Raw genomic sequence first — 14,922 nt, forward strand, 5'->3', positions numbered from 1 at the left:
CTGTGCAGGAAACAAACTATGCAAAAAGCAAAAGGTTGCTGAGTTGGTTTTTTTTTCTTAATTCCACTTGTATAAATTAAGACCAACTCATACAATCCTAACAATGGAGTTACACAGGAAACTGCTGACGTAGTTTGATTGGGCTCTCTGCCACGTTGGGGCACCTTGATGTCATTAAGCTGATGTCAGAGGAAAAATATGGTGAGGCGTTTACAATACAGTGGCCCGGAGATCTGTGAAAAGTCTAAGAAAAATTAAAGTTATTACATTTTGCCTTATGTTTCTTGTTGTCTTCAGATGTGCTCCTGACACCCTGATCCCTGCAGACTATTGTCATCTGACTGTCATCCCCAGGCACTGCAGACTAGTGCCTGGGGATGACAAACGAGTTTAAATCAATTATTATTATTATCATATCACTTTCTTGGCCATGTACAATTTCTTGCATTAGGAATTTGTCTTTTCGCGTATCCCAGCTTGCTCTCCATGAGACACACAGACAGGGAGAGAAGCTGGGGGTCAGAGCGCAGGATCAGCCATTTATACGGCGCCCCTGGAGCAGTTGGGGTGAAGGGCCTTGCTCAGGGGCCCAACGGAGTAGGATTCCTCTGCCGGCTGCGGGATTTGAACTGGCAACCTTCCAGCCACAGGCGCAGAGCCTTATCCTCCGCACCGCCGTTAATTATTATTATTATCATTATTTATTTATTATTCTTCACTAATAAAAATATTCCAGCAGCCGGTATGCCTGTGTTCCAGGTGGGCACCAGTGGATGCAAACTGGCAACCTTCCAGCCACAGGCGCAGATCCTTAGCCATCGCACCGCCAGTAATTATTATTATTATTATTATTGTTTATTCTTCACTGATAAAAATACTCCAGCAGCCGGTATGCCTGTGTTCCAGGCGGGCACCAGTGGATGACCATAACCTTGACCCCTGAGCCCGTGTCCTCCCCCAGTCCGGGCGGGGTCCAGCCGCGGGGAAGCTCTCTGGAATGCAGGGGTAATGGAGGGTGCTGAAAACTGCGTTCCTTCGGGAGGGGGGCTCGGGTGAGCTACGACTGTCTCCCTCGCCGTCTGCTGGCCAGGTAATTGCAGGTTGTGCTACTGGGGCTACAAGCGTGGGAACTGGCGGCCCTTGCCGGAGAGCCGGATTCCTCAGCCAGCGCTGGGGGCCAGGCCGAGGGCGCTGGGCGCTCCCAGGGAAAGTGGGGGCTGTGGCTTGGGCTCCACACCCTGGTTTTCTGGTCCTGAGGTCCAGCAGTATCTTTGGGATTTCGCTCGGCGTGAGATCTTAGTTATCTCATTGACGTGTGTACATTTTGCAACTTTTTTATTTTGTTCCCTTTCTTTCCATTTGCGCCCCCAAAAACAACAAGATACAGAGGTCTCTAAAACATACTAGTGGACATGTTCTTATAGATAGATATCTTGCATTCAATTCTCACGTATGTGTATTTTTACTATAGACAGACATAAAGTCATCACCATTCATTTTAATAATATGACAGCCAAAACCACCTATTAAAACAAAGAATAAAAAACATATACATGTAAGATATACAGGTGGGCTTACTAATTATTACCAATATTCACATAATTACTTTCATATTTCTCTTAAGAAGAACCGTTTTCATATCTATGGTTACTTTTTACAGTTTTTCAAGAAAGATTCGCCCATATCAATGATTTTGTGCTCTGGGTCTGCAGAGTTCTCAACAGGAATGAGGGGCGGACTGACCTCTTGTTTGTAGCCATTCTGATGTTCTGACTCTGTTTCTCATAACAGCACACAAGTAACTTTGAAAGCTGCACCGTTTTAGGAGCTGTGAGCATTTATGAATATGCAATCAACATGCGAAAGCAGCAATCCAAGCAGGACCTCACTTGGGGTTTTAAACTCTCTTTAATAAGAGTCCCACCCCTGCCATGAGGGAACAACCTCAGACAACGCGCTTTGGCACTTGTTTATAGGAGGAATCGATTTCTTTGGGAGCTCCTGAAGGGAGGCCTTAGGACCCTGTGCACAAGACTCTCCACATTTCCAGTAGCCACTGCTACAAATTATCTTTATCTCCCGAAACAGCTAACGCTGTGCAATTACAACCGTCTTCAGGGAAACGAGAGTGCTACCGGTGTAATGTGCAGTAATGCTGCCGTAATTGGCACATTGCTGCTACTGTATGTTTCATGTGGTTTTTGCACAGAGAGACGTGGCTTCATCTGCCCTTCTTTATCTCCAATACAGGAACCCTGCTCCCTGCGCACCTGAGCAGCAGTCCTGTGAGCCCTCTCTACCGTCCAGGTCGGAAACGTATAAATCACCCAGCGAGCACAGTCACACCTCACACCTGTAATTATCACATTGATACTGAGCAGCTTCCTAGATTAATTCATAATGGAAAGGATTTCGCATTACAAGTCCATACCGCAGGATTGAGTAATCGGGCCCAGTGTGCAGACAGCCTACTTGAGAGACCGGTGATTTATAGCTGTGCTTCAGCAGATTTATGGCTTTGCATAGAAAGCTCAAAGTGTGTAGTTAGGAGCATTCTAGCCCATTCTTTTGACAGTTGACAAGACAGTAGTAATTATCAGTCGCCATGAATAAATCAAGGCCTTTATTGCACAGTCAGTGACATCCGTGAAGGAATAACAATTTTTAAAGACCGTGCAACCCTCTTAACAACCCTCGCAGAGATTTGTAAAGCTCTAACCCAAGGCCCAGTAATGAGTGGTTGTTAGCTGGTTGTTATTAGAGGTCTGTGCAATATTTTATAGATACATATTTCCACGGGGTAGTTAGTCTAATAAGTAAGCAAGGAGTCTGAGAGTCCAGTCTGCACCCCATGCCTTTCAGTGGTATGTTAATAAGGGCTTTACCAAGAAAAGAAAATTGTTAACACCTCGCTGTGGGTAGCAATTAAAGAGCATTTCCCCTCCAGTGTATGACATTTGTGTGACAATTTCTCCACATTTAAGTAATCATACGGAGGAATTTATAAAACCTGTAAAATCAGAGGAATGTAGAATATTGTATATCCTGTATAACCAATATATATTATGAACCTTATATGTATATAACTTTTAATGCAACTTATTTTATTTACTCAGAAACTGTTTTTTTTTCTCTAATTGACCCAATGGTTTGTTGAGATTTTTTTTTTTTAATTCAGTATGTAACTTAATTTATGACTCTTGCATCATCCATTTAGGCACATGGTCATGCATTTGTATTGTAAACTCTGAGCAAAAATGGGAAGTACTGTACCTGCCTAACTATTAGTGACAAACTGTAGGCAATTGATAATAACGGGTATGAAATGCCCTGGAAAGAAATTGAGTGCTTATTAAAATGTTTACAATAGGAGAAAATAGATCTAATGTTACCAAGGGACCCATGAATCAAGCAACAACCTACACAGTCCCAAGTGGAAAATATGTGTTATAAAGAGCACGCTAGGTTAACATCATGCTGTTACAGCTGGCACTGTCGTGCTGGCTGCTGGCAGTTTGTCTGATGCCAAGCACAGTACCCCTGTGGCAGACCTTTCTTTAAGGGCTCTGTTTATTAATCTGCCACTAGAGGCCAGTAAAGCGCTCTGTTATTGTAAATAGAAACACTGGGCGATAATGAGTCAATTAAGTTATTGGTGAAGGTTTAAAGGGCACATTCTTACATGTTCAGGTGGGTAGCTGCGTCAGCATGTGTAGGCTGCAAAGGAACAAGTAGGTTTATTCCATGCTGAAAAAAAGGGAGAGAAAAAACACGTTTCGGCCGTGGAGCCTTCTTCAGGTGACACCTGAAGAAGGCCCCACGGCTGAAACTTTGTGTTTTCTTTCTTGTTTTTTTCAGCATGGAATAAGCCTATTACTTGTTCTGTTACATTCTTACATGGGTGTGATGAATGGAATGCTGGGGTATATCAAGAGCCTCACAGTGTCGATTAGTGGTTGGGGGCGTTATCAGCCCGGAGAGGCAGTGGTTTAATATTTAAATGTATTATCTGCGGTAGAGTTTCCTGCACCATCCAGTATCATCCATGGTGGCTTTTGACATGTGCAGATTGCTTCAGCCACCTTGTTTAAGAATGGGGTCTGGCACCATCCCTTCGTATGTTAGACGCACTGATCGGTGTCTAAAGAGGAGGCTGTATCCCCAGTCCTTGTGAAAACCATGTCCTTCAGGAATGTGCAACTGAGCTTTCCTAAACAGTCCCTTAACTGAAAAACGCTTTTGCTACATAGAATTGTTTTAAGATTGTTTCAACTGTATGCAGATTTTAACCGTTTTAAATGTTTGCTATGTTACTGCGCCCATATGGGGCTATTTGCGAGAAAACCACCCTTTTCCATTTTAAAATTGTATTTCATATTTTCCTGCTTCACTGAATTACAGTGTGAAACTGCTGCATCAGATAGTGGCTGGTGTGGCACTATGAAAACGAGCATTTTCTTTAGCCCTGAACGAAGACTTCATCAAGCACACAATCTGTTTCTTTTTCTCTTAAACTGCAATGGGATTTTATTTCAGAGCCGCAGACACACGCAAGCTTGCTGTTTATTAACCACATCCTAGCAGCATTTCCAGAAAAACATGCTGCATGTGGCTACAATTTGTTTAAACAAGGGATTAAGGAATCGTGAAAAAGAAGGAGAGATAAACTGCGGATATCAGTCACTCTAATAAATCTATTAATCTAAGAGGCAGTAAATCCATAAGCAAATTTGTTCAAGCTAGTTTGTTTTTCCCTTATTCCCATACTGACTTGGCAGCAGTGCAGCTCCTCTGGCAGTCGGAGTCCCAGCACGATGCCGTCATCTGCTGGGCCGGAGCCCCGTCCTGGGTGGGGAGGATCCCCTGTGGCACACGCCCTGCCCCCCAGCGCGACACCCCCCCCCCCCCGCTGAGTCACGGAGCTGGGGGTGTCTGCTCCCTGCTCTTCCAGCCCATGGAGAGAGCCGTCAGACAGGAGTGGGAGAGAGAGTTCACGGGCTGACTCACACCGCTGTTACTACGCGCACTGTGTCTACCTGTGTGACCCACAGACCTCGCTCTTCCAGAACTGCTGAAGGGACTGGAAGGAAATTCTTCCTCTGCCGCTTCATCATCATCATCATTCTTCTTAGCCATCACTCTCTTGGCCAGCAGCCATATCACTCTATAACTCCCAGCTGGCCGCCCACTGAAGCTCAGCAGGTGTGAGCCTGGTCAGTACCTGGATGGGAGACCTCCTGGGAGAAACTAAGGCTGCTGCTGGAAGAGGTGTTAGTGGGGCCAATAGGGGGCGCTCACCCTGCGGTCCATGTGGGTCCTAATGCCCCAGTATAGTGACGGGGACACTATATTGAAAACAGGCGCCGTCCTTTGGATGAGATGTAAAACCGAGGTCCTGACTCTCTGTGGTCATTAAAAATCCCAGGGCGTTTCTCGAAAAGAGTAGGGGTGTTACCCCGGCATCATGGCCAAATTCCCCCCTGGCCTTTACCAATCATGGCCTCCTAATAATCCCCATCTCTGAACTGGCTTCATCACTCTGCTCTCTTCCCCACTGAGAGCTGGTGTGTGGGGAGAGTACTGGTGCATCATCCAGGTGGGGCTGCACACTGGTGGAGGTGGAGGGGATCCCCATTACCTGTAAACTCTTTGAGCAGCGTGTCCAGAAAAGCGCTATACAAGTGTAAGCAATTATTATTATTAATTATTCTTCTTCTTATCATAATCTTATGCAGACGGGATGATGACACTCCCATCTATACAGGACATTTATGACAGACGGTGCTTGAGGAAAGCTCCAAGCATCATCAAAGACCCCACACACCCCAGCTACAGACTGTATGACCCTCTACCATCTGGAAAACGGTACCGGGGCATTCGGGCCCGGACTACCAGACTCAGAGACAGTTTTTACCCCCGCACTATCAACCTATTAAACTCCCAGCCTCTCTCGCCTACGATCTACGAGAAGATACGATCTTCTCTCTTTATCAAACCTCAAAAACACATTGAAATCTACTTCTACAGTACTTCACACGACAAAAAGTTCACTCCCCATTTTCTATCCTTAATTTCGTTCTGTTGATGTATGATTTTGCACAACTGTTTTTGTTTTGCACATTACCTGTTACCTGTTGTTTTTCCACATTATCTGTTTTTGTTTAGAGACTGGTTAAAGGATAATGATTTTTTTTAATTGCAACACTTTTTATCGTAAGGCCAATTTGTCACCTCTGACGTTCCTCTCAGATCACGTTTTTCTGGACTGGGTTTTTGCGTTGCCAAACACAATGAACAAGTAATAGGTTTATTCCATGCTGAAAAAAAGAAGAAAGAACACAACGTTTCGGCCGTGGAGCCTTCTTCAGGTCACAATGAAGGCATGTTTTACTCATCACTTCTGAGCTCAAGACAACCGTCAGCGTTCGTCCCGGCAGATTCCTTTGTGCGGCGACAGCCCCGATCAACTGGCGATGCACAAAGAGATTAAAAGGGAGCTGAAAGAATAATGACAGCGAAATAAACTCAAGCAGGGGGAAAAAAAACGTTGTTGCTGTGGTTTCACCCTGTTTGTCAACACAAGTGCGCGACAGTCCCGACGTGATGCTGACACACAGGCCCATAAATCACCCGGGAATTATCTGCGCTTACATGCGAACTAAGTTATACCGAGTACCACGCCGGCCATAAAAAATTCGCCCCGGGGCGTGGAGCGTTAGTTATACTGCGCTCACATTTTAATACTCAAAACGGAGTGTCAAAACATCGGTTGTTAATCATCGGCGCTGGATGACAAACGATGACGCCGGCTGAGCTCCAGCCTTTCCCCTCCGATGGCAGCTTTTCGCGGGTTTGCGCGCTCTCTCCGCGGCGATGCAGCCCGGGGTGAGCCGCTCGCCCTGCCCTGTCACTCGTTGGGTGGGGGGCGCACGGTTGTTCGTGTTGCGAAACGAGCTGGGCATCGCTTGTGTCTCTCCTCAGGCGGTCTCCGCGTCGCCTTTTCGCCCACGGCGCGATTGGGTTGGCTGGAGCGGCACGGCGGGGACCCTGACTGTTTTAGTTTTCGGGATGCGTGTGTGAAAGGGTTAACGACATTTTGCAGCCCGCTCTGCAGCAACATTAATGTTGTCAAACTTCTGTGTGAATGCTGGAAAAACTGTGAACCAAAGAACAAGGGGCAGTGAGTGATCTGAAGGGATTCAGAAAGGAAATCCTTATTCGTAAGTCTAGAGAGGCACTTCACCCACAGAATAGAATTTAAGAGTGCTAATGGTTTTAGACAGTAGTTTCTTATCGATTGCATTGTTTGGGAGGGTACAGGGTAGCTTTTGTGTCTGTTTTGGGGGTAAAATACGGATTGGGGTTGTCCATATACTGTAGATTACCCCCTTCATTACTGTTCTGGGTCAAAGTCAAGGCATTGCACTTACAAAGGAACTAGTAATAGGTTTATTCCATGCTGAAAAGAGAAGAAAGAATTATTTTCAGCATGGAATAAACCTATTACTTGTTCCTTTGCAGCCTACGCATGCTGACCCAGCTCCCCACCTGAACTACTTCATTGCACTCACAATGCCATCCACCCAAAATGGTTTAGGCTGGTGTTTGCAAAAGGTTCATTACCAGACATTATAGTGCGTTCTTTTTATAAGTACTGGACCATACTGGTTATAAGTCTTAACTTGACTGGTTCTGTTCTTTGCCCCTCTGCTCCGCTGTATTCAGTATCCCCATCCACTGTCTCCTCTCATATCTCGAGTATTTTTTATTGTTGTTGTTTTCGTTCTGTAAAGCGCTTTGAGAATCCACCTTTAAAGGCGATATACAAGATAAGGTTTTGTTGTATTATTATTATTGTGAAAAATGAAAAGCTTCTTGTTTTTTTTCTCCCGAGCCAGGAATCTGTGCCTCTCCCAGTGCCCTGCGCCGGGTTGGGTGAGACACCACATTCCAGCTGAATGAGAAATGCCTGGGACCAGCCCGAGAAGCCCTGCCGTCAGCGCGGAGCGAGCTCAGCGTTCCTGCAGGCCCTTCCAGGTCCTCTTCGTGCTCAGCGCCAGCCCGACATCGCCAATCCCCAGGCCTAACATTACACTGACTCACAGTGTGCAATTAAAACCTGGAGCTTTTCACTCGGGGATGACATGACTAGACCCCTGATCTCCTGTGATTTATGCTCCTGCTGACACTGTGGCAAATGCCTACATTTGTCAAGAAACAAAAAGCCGCTACATGTCCTGTAGTTACTCCCTGTCAATCCTGGAATGTAAGGAAAAATTCCCCACGTCCCTCTCTCCCCCCTCCAGCGCCGTTTATTCCTGCTGTCCGGGACCCCTGAGACTCAGATGGGACAAGAATTATACAGGCATCAAGGCTCCCATCAGCCCACACACAACTGCCTGTCTGTGATCTTTCTGTTCACCTGTCTGTCCGTCCGTCTGTCATCAGTCTGTGTCCATGTGTCTGTCCGAGTAAAGGAAGGTTCTGCGATGGACACAGGGCTCAGTTTGCTTAAAAGACACCAGGACATTTTTCACCGATCTGTCTGTAATCTCTCTATCCATCTGTCTACCTGTTTGTAACATGCCTTTCCATCTACAGTATCTGCCATCCATCTGTCTGTGATCTGTCCAAACGTCCATCAGACAGTTTCATCATCTTTCTGTATATCCTGGCTGTCTGTCTGAGAAAGGAAAGGTTCTGTGTTCTGTAAAGGTTCTCACATAGGGCTCAGTTGGTTTAAAAGTCATCAGGACATTTTTCAACACTAGTTTTGTCATTTGTTTAGAAAGGTTAACAGCTTTAATAATCATTTCGTACACTTCTATAGCGCTTTTCTGGACACTCCACTCAAAGTGCTTTAATAGTAGTGGACTAGTTTAAAGTTCTATACAGGTAATGGGGATCCCCTCCACCACCACCAGTGTGCAGCCCCACCTGGATGATGTGACGGCAGCTATAGTGTTCCAGTACTCTCCCCACACACCAGCTCTCAGTGGGGAGGAGAGCAGAGTGATGAAGCCAGTTCAGAGATGGGGATTATTAGGAGGCCATGACTGGTAAAGGCCAATGGGAAATTTGGCCAGGACACCAGGGTAACACCCCTACTCTTTTGAAGAAACACACTGGGATTTATAATCCCACAGAGAATCAGGACCTCGGTTTTACGTCTCTTCCTTTTTACAGTATAGTGTCCCCACACAGACCATGGGATGAGCGCCCCCTACTGGCCACACTAACACCTCTTCCAGCAGCAACCTCAGTTTTTTCCTGGAGTCTTGCATCCAGGTACTGGCCAGGCTCACACCTCCTGGGCTTCAGTGGGCTGCTGGAATTGCTTTCTAAAGGCAAAACATTGCTTTCTAAGCAGCTGAGAGAGCTTTATCTGAAACGTCTTAACAAATTATTTATAATCATTTGAACTCTGTGCATAACACAACATCATTTTCTTTTTCAGGCATTTCTTTGTTGGAGTTTGGCAACTACTGTAAGGTCTGCCTGTGCTGGACTGTGAAGAACTAGGGATGTGCTGCTGTGTTGCTGTTCCTCAGTCTGTGCGCCCTCAGGTGTGTTCTGCTGCATTTTCAACAAAGGATCCTCCTGTTTAAAGACCATAGAGGGTTTTATTATAATTGTATTATTTAAATGGAATTTTCGTCCTCGCCAATGTAAATATCTGCTTACACAGCACTGCCCTCTAGTGGTTCTTTTAAATACAGTGTATTTAACTGTTGAATGGAAATCTCATCTCCATCACTGCTGCGTATACGCATCACTATACGCATCACTGCTGCGTATAGGTTTTAGTGTTAATTAATAATAATTAATTTATATTTGCTTACACTTATATAGCGCTTTTCTGGACACTCCATTCAAAGCACTTTACAGGTAATGGGGATCCCCTCCACCTCCACCAGTGTGCAGCCCCACCTGGATGATGTACCAGTACTCTCCCCACACACCAGCTCTCAGTGGGGAGGAGAGCAGAGTGATGAAGCCAGTTCAGAGATGGGGATTATTAGGAGGCCATGACTGGTAAAGGCCAGGGGGAAATTTGGCCAGGACACCTGGGTAACACCCCTACTCTTTTCGAGAAACGCCCACAGAGAGTCAGGACCTCAGTTTTTCGTCTCATCCGAAGGACAGCACCTTTTTAAAGTATAGTGTCCCCGTCACTATACTGGGGCATTAGGACCCACACAGACCACAGTGTGAGCGCCCCCTACTGGCCCCTCTAATATCTCTTCCAGCAGCAACCTTAGCTTTCCCAGGAGTCTCCCATCCAGGTACTGACCAGGCTCACACTGCTGAGCTTCAGTGAGTTGCCAGTTGTGAGTTGCAGGGTGATATGGCTGCTGGCATAATGAAAAAAGGGTCTGGAGTTTCTGGATTTGAATCCAGCCCCTTACTGCCTGACCGCAGACCAGCACACTACACCACAAGCCACAGCGCCGTTTTCTTATCATATTTGAATTTCTTAGCTATATGTGGAGATTTGGAAAGCCAGTGTTAGGACAATGAGAGGAAGCTTAAAAAGCTGCTGACTTAAGAGAATTTGGACTTAAATCGAAACAATAAAAGATAGCTTTTGTTTAAAAAAAAAGTCATGACCAGAAAGATTGGGGAAGAACTGCATTCCAGCTTGTGTGAGAGACAGTCGCTTTTCTCAAAGTGCTACTTATCTCCTGTAAATAACAGCACAGGGAGAGTGGTCAGGGTGAGAGGCCGAGGTCAGCCGAGGGGATGACCAGTGATGTCCTGAGGCTGTTCTCAGGCCGCGGAGAAGGAGATGACCGTTTCCTGGTTGATCGGCGCAGGACAGCAGACGCTAAGGACAGCCCTCCGTGAGTGCAGACACCTCCTGCATGGACTCTTCCTTTCATGTCTGCGTTCCTTCAGTCCCATCCTTGAGGGTCAGAGTTGTTGGTCTCCTTAACGTGTTGCTAATTAACACCTCCGAAAAAGGGGTCAGATATGTTCAGTTAAGTGAATAATTAACTAATCTGGAACTCAAGTGACACGTGGATCCCAAAAGGCTTCTGGCGTGAACACGCAGTTAAATACTGCACCCACTGGCTCACAGAACCCAGACATTTGACCTGGGCCTGTGCCTGAACTTAACCTGTTGCTACACAAAAGACAGTCTCTTGTACTCTGTGTTACTTGTACACCTTTAGTAGTATTTTGGTCCGTCGTTGAGTTTGTGAGGGGGCTTGTATGATTTAGTATCGCTCCCAACAAGAACTACAAACACAAAATGGGTCCATACCGAAGTTTAAAGAAAAGATCGGTCCGGACTTCACATTAATTTTCTTCTAATGTAGAAAACACTACTATGCAGTAAACTGGATTTAATCTGAATAGTGTTGAACTGCCCTTTGTGCTCCTGGAGGGTAATACTGGAGAAATAGAGACCAATACTGGAACCAGTGCTGTTCAGGGTTCAGACAGTGTTTGGAACTGGGGTAGTTGCTGGGTTTTGCTAGGATTACTCTTAGAGTTCCATCCATCACTGGAATATTTGTGTGACTGAAGTCAGGGACGTGCAAGGTGGATCTTCAGGAATCTGATACTCAGAGCGCCTCCCAGTGGACAGTTAACTTCCTGTCCCTTGGACCCTGTTTCCTACAAAGGTTAAACGATTAACAAATGAAGGAAAATGGGCGAGAAAGAGTTGAAGTACAAAAGAAGCAATATCATTTGCGAGCAACATTGAGCAGTGAGCTTCAGTGGGCTGCCAGCTGTGCGTTGCAGGGTGATATGGTGACCTCAAATTCTCTCTTTTCATTCTAACTTTCGAGAAGATGCTGTAGGGTGAGGAGAACAGAGGTAAAGCAGACCTCCCTCTCATGCCCTGCGACTCTTACACAAATGTCTGTCTATACTGTCGTCTTTCCTAAATTCAAGCACCTGTGCAGCGAATCGTGACCCTCTGTGAGATGGAAATCACTTTGTGCAGTTTGCAAGCTGTTATGGAAAGCTGCAGTGCTTGAAGAAAAGTTCGGTGATGAACAAACCAAAGAAAAAAAAGTCACCCCTTTCTTGTGTGGAGCAAACGACTCCAAAACAGAAATTCTTCACATTTATTCAGTGCATTGAATTATAGATTCAGGGCACTGTGGTCCCTGAGGGCTGAGAGGAAGTAAGTTTGTATGCAGCAAAACACCAAGCTCAGAAAGGGAGACTGCAAAAACACAGCAGTGTCCTGCGAGGAGGCCAGGATCTGAATTTGTTGTGTGAATGCCAGAATTATTATTTTTTCAAAAATTATGTTAGATGGTTGTGATTTATACATGAGCCTAATTTTTACGTCCTTTTTATTTTGTTTATGTTTTTTTGTTCCTCTTCTTTAATTACAGGCGAAATCAGCTTCTTCTACAGTCACCAGGGTTGTGAAACCGCCAGGAAGGCGGCACGTCAGCAGTTTCCGTAGAAGCGAGGGGGGCCGCCAGGAAGCGCAGTTACAACCTTGGCCAGCAGGGGGAGTCTTTCAGTCATGCAGCGGTTTTTCCATCCGTCCTTCTAAAATCTGAAATCAATTCTTATTCCTGGGAAAGGTTGCAGCTGCTGGAGCTTATCCCTGGGTTGGGTTGTTTTTATTATTAAAAGCAATTAACCTGTCATTTCTGGTGGTTATAATAAAGAGCGTGTGATGTTTTCCCGAGTTTAACTGTATCAGACAGATACAAGGAAACTTCATTCGAAATTTCGTGCACACACAAAATGTTTTAGCAAGTGAATATACGCTAAAGTGACCTACTGTGGTGCAAAGTTAAGTTGAACTAAGTCAGGTGATACCGGGTGGGGCTGCACACTGGTGGTGGTGGAGGGGATCCCCATTACCTGTAAAGCGCTATATAAGTGTAAGCAATGATGATGATGATACTGATGATGATGATGATTATTTTCTCATTCTGATATCTATAAAAATCTTCGTATTACAGCCTCTAGGAGGCAGTAGAGGGCAGCAGAGCTGTTGGACCGCAGGGGACAGGTGCTGTACCTGCAGCGGTGATTCATGTGCAGGTGAGACCGTACTCTGGGTGTGAGGAATGCGGGCGCCGCGGAGCATGGAGATTGTGCAGAAGGGTTTTGAAAAGCAAACAGCCAATACGTCCTGTATTCCAGGATGTTCTGTGTGAATCACGATTGTCCCCTCGCCATGGAAAATGCGCTCTGTTTGTTTCCTCAAAACGCCTGTGCTGCTCACCCAGTATGAACTCAGTGAAGGGTGACTCGTGGCGTGACACAGCGCCGTATTCGGCTGCTACCATTAGTTTTCTTAGCATGTCTTAGACCTGCTTATGTTTTGTAATCGCATCCTTGCGATTGAACCTAGCTATAATGTACTAACAATATAGGCAGGCAAGACCCACATTTAAATAAAGCGTGGATGTCTCTCTAAATGATGGCCCTGCCTATGAATGCCGTTATTTCACAAGAGCGTCTCCTGCCGTTTGGAAGCGCAGCTCTGTGTAACTGGGTGTCGGACTTCACAAAAGGGGCGCCCCTTCTAAAATTCACCCTACATTCACGGGACGCGCCCCCGCCTCCCATTGAACACGCCGAAGAGTTTGTTCCGGCAGAACGAGGGATCTTTCATTAAGCTGGTGCCCCAGTCCGGCATTCCCCGAGCCTGACGACCCCAGTCCTGATTGTGTGTGACAAGCAGCAGGTGCGGGCCTGGTTATAATGGGAAGGGGTGTGTGGGTGGTGGCGTCTTAGATGTCTCTACAAATAGCTGTTCCGGCGGACCGGACTAGAGCTGCAACTGCTTCTGCAGGATCGTCGTCCTCGGTATCCCTATACCTTCCTAGCGCTCTTCAGCGGCTTCTTTACCATAGCCCTGAGCACTTGAACTGTTATTAAACTGTTCGCTCTATATAATCGTGCCTTTTAAATATGATTATTGGATCATCGGTTCATAAGGGCCAAGTAATAGGTTTATTCATATGGGCTACTGCTAATGTGATACCGCCGGACCGGGGCGTATTCGGGAAAAAACATTAACTAAGGCAAAAATGTTGTTTACAAATCTGTATACTCATTACATTTATACACGTGTAATATAAACTTTCTCTTACTGGAACTGCAGAAGCACCCTTAAACTGCCGCTTCATTCATCACATTTTACTGGTATATAATCTGGTATCAAAAAATGACGCTACCCCCAATTCTGAAGAAGGCTCCACGGCCGAAACGTTGTTTTCTTTCTTCCTTTTTTCAGCATGGAATAAACCTATTACTTGTTCCTATAATCCTTTATTCTACTTGAAGATTGCCTTCAGTAATCTCATTCTGCGCCCTATTCAGAATTGGGCGTAGCGTCATTTTTTTAAAAGGATGTTTAAAAATGCTGAACTGAAATGTTTTTTTTTGCTGAAACATGCATCTTATTGCTCTTTAAATAAAGCAAAGCAGTTTCGCGTAGTTACTTGCTTACAATTCGCGGCGTCTTACAGCACCTGGGTGGTGTTTGAATCTAAGATTGTTCATATACGTCACAAGAGGAGAGGAGGAGCTGTTTTGTTTTTAAAGATTTAAAAGAGGAATTCTACCTTAAAAGCATTAATAGAGGGATGATTGCGACCCCTCTGCGTGTTATTAGCAAACCACCTGATTTCGAAGGAACTGCCGGTATTCGCTTAGTCAGCCACACGTGCTTAATGACACCCGAGTGATCTCTTTTCGTGGAAGAAAACCAACCTTTCTAAAAACAAAAACCAGCATCTCTTCTCTGCGCTATGACAATTAGCCTATATTTTAACTTCGGTCACCTTGTCACAATAGTCCTTAAGTGCTATAGGTTGGAGACTGATTAATATACAAGAACATAACATTTAGAATCGCACGTATGGGTAATAAGTATAGATGCATGCACGCTGAAACACTTGTTTTTCAGGACTGTGTTTGGGGGGGAGG

The 14,922-nt window shown here is 45.5% G+C and overlaps 1 long non-coding RNA gene across 3 annotated transcripts in view; it reads left to right on the plus strand.

Moving 5' to 3' along the window:
• Positions 1-12,623, plus strand: part of LOC148643398 (uncharacterized) — a 227,296-nt gene extending 214,673 nt beyond the window's left edge. The window contains exons 4-9 of one of the 3 annotated variants that reach the window (XR_015929051.1): positions 907-1,090; positions 2,251-2,307; positions 7,899-9,288; positions 9,458-9,566; positions 10,699-10,844; positions 12,360-12,623. This is a non-coding gene — a long non-coding RNA (uncharacterized LOC148643398). Of the gene's footprint in view, positions 1-906; positions 1,091-2,250; positions 9,289-9,457; positions 9,567-10,698; positions 10,914-12,359 lie in introns of all 3 variants that reach the window. The other 2 variants (XR_015929050.1, XR_015929049.1) reach the window with 2 other exon arrangements.
• The last annotated feature ends 2,299 nt before the right edge of the window (positions 12,624-14,922 follow it).

This window comes from Lepisosteus platostomus, chromosome 22 (genome assembly GCF_059453375.1).
Source record: "Lepisosteus platostomus isolate fLepPlt1 chromosome 22, fLepPlt1.hap1, whole genome shotgun sequence".
Lineage (NCBI taxonomy): Eukaryota > Metazoa > Chordata > Actinopteri > Semionotiformes > Lepisosteidae > Lepisosteus > Lepisosteus platostomus.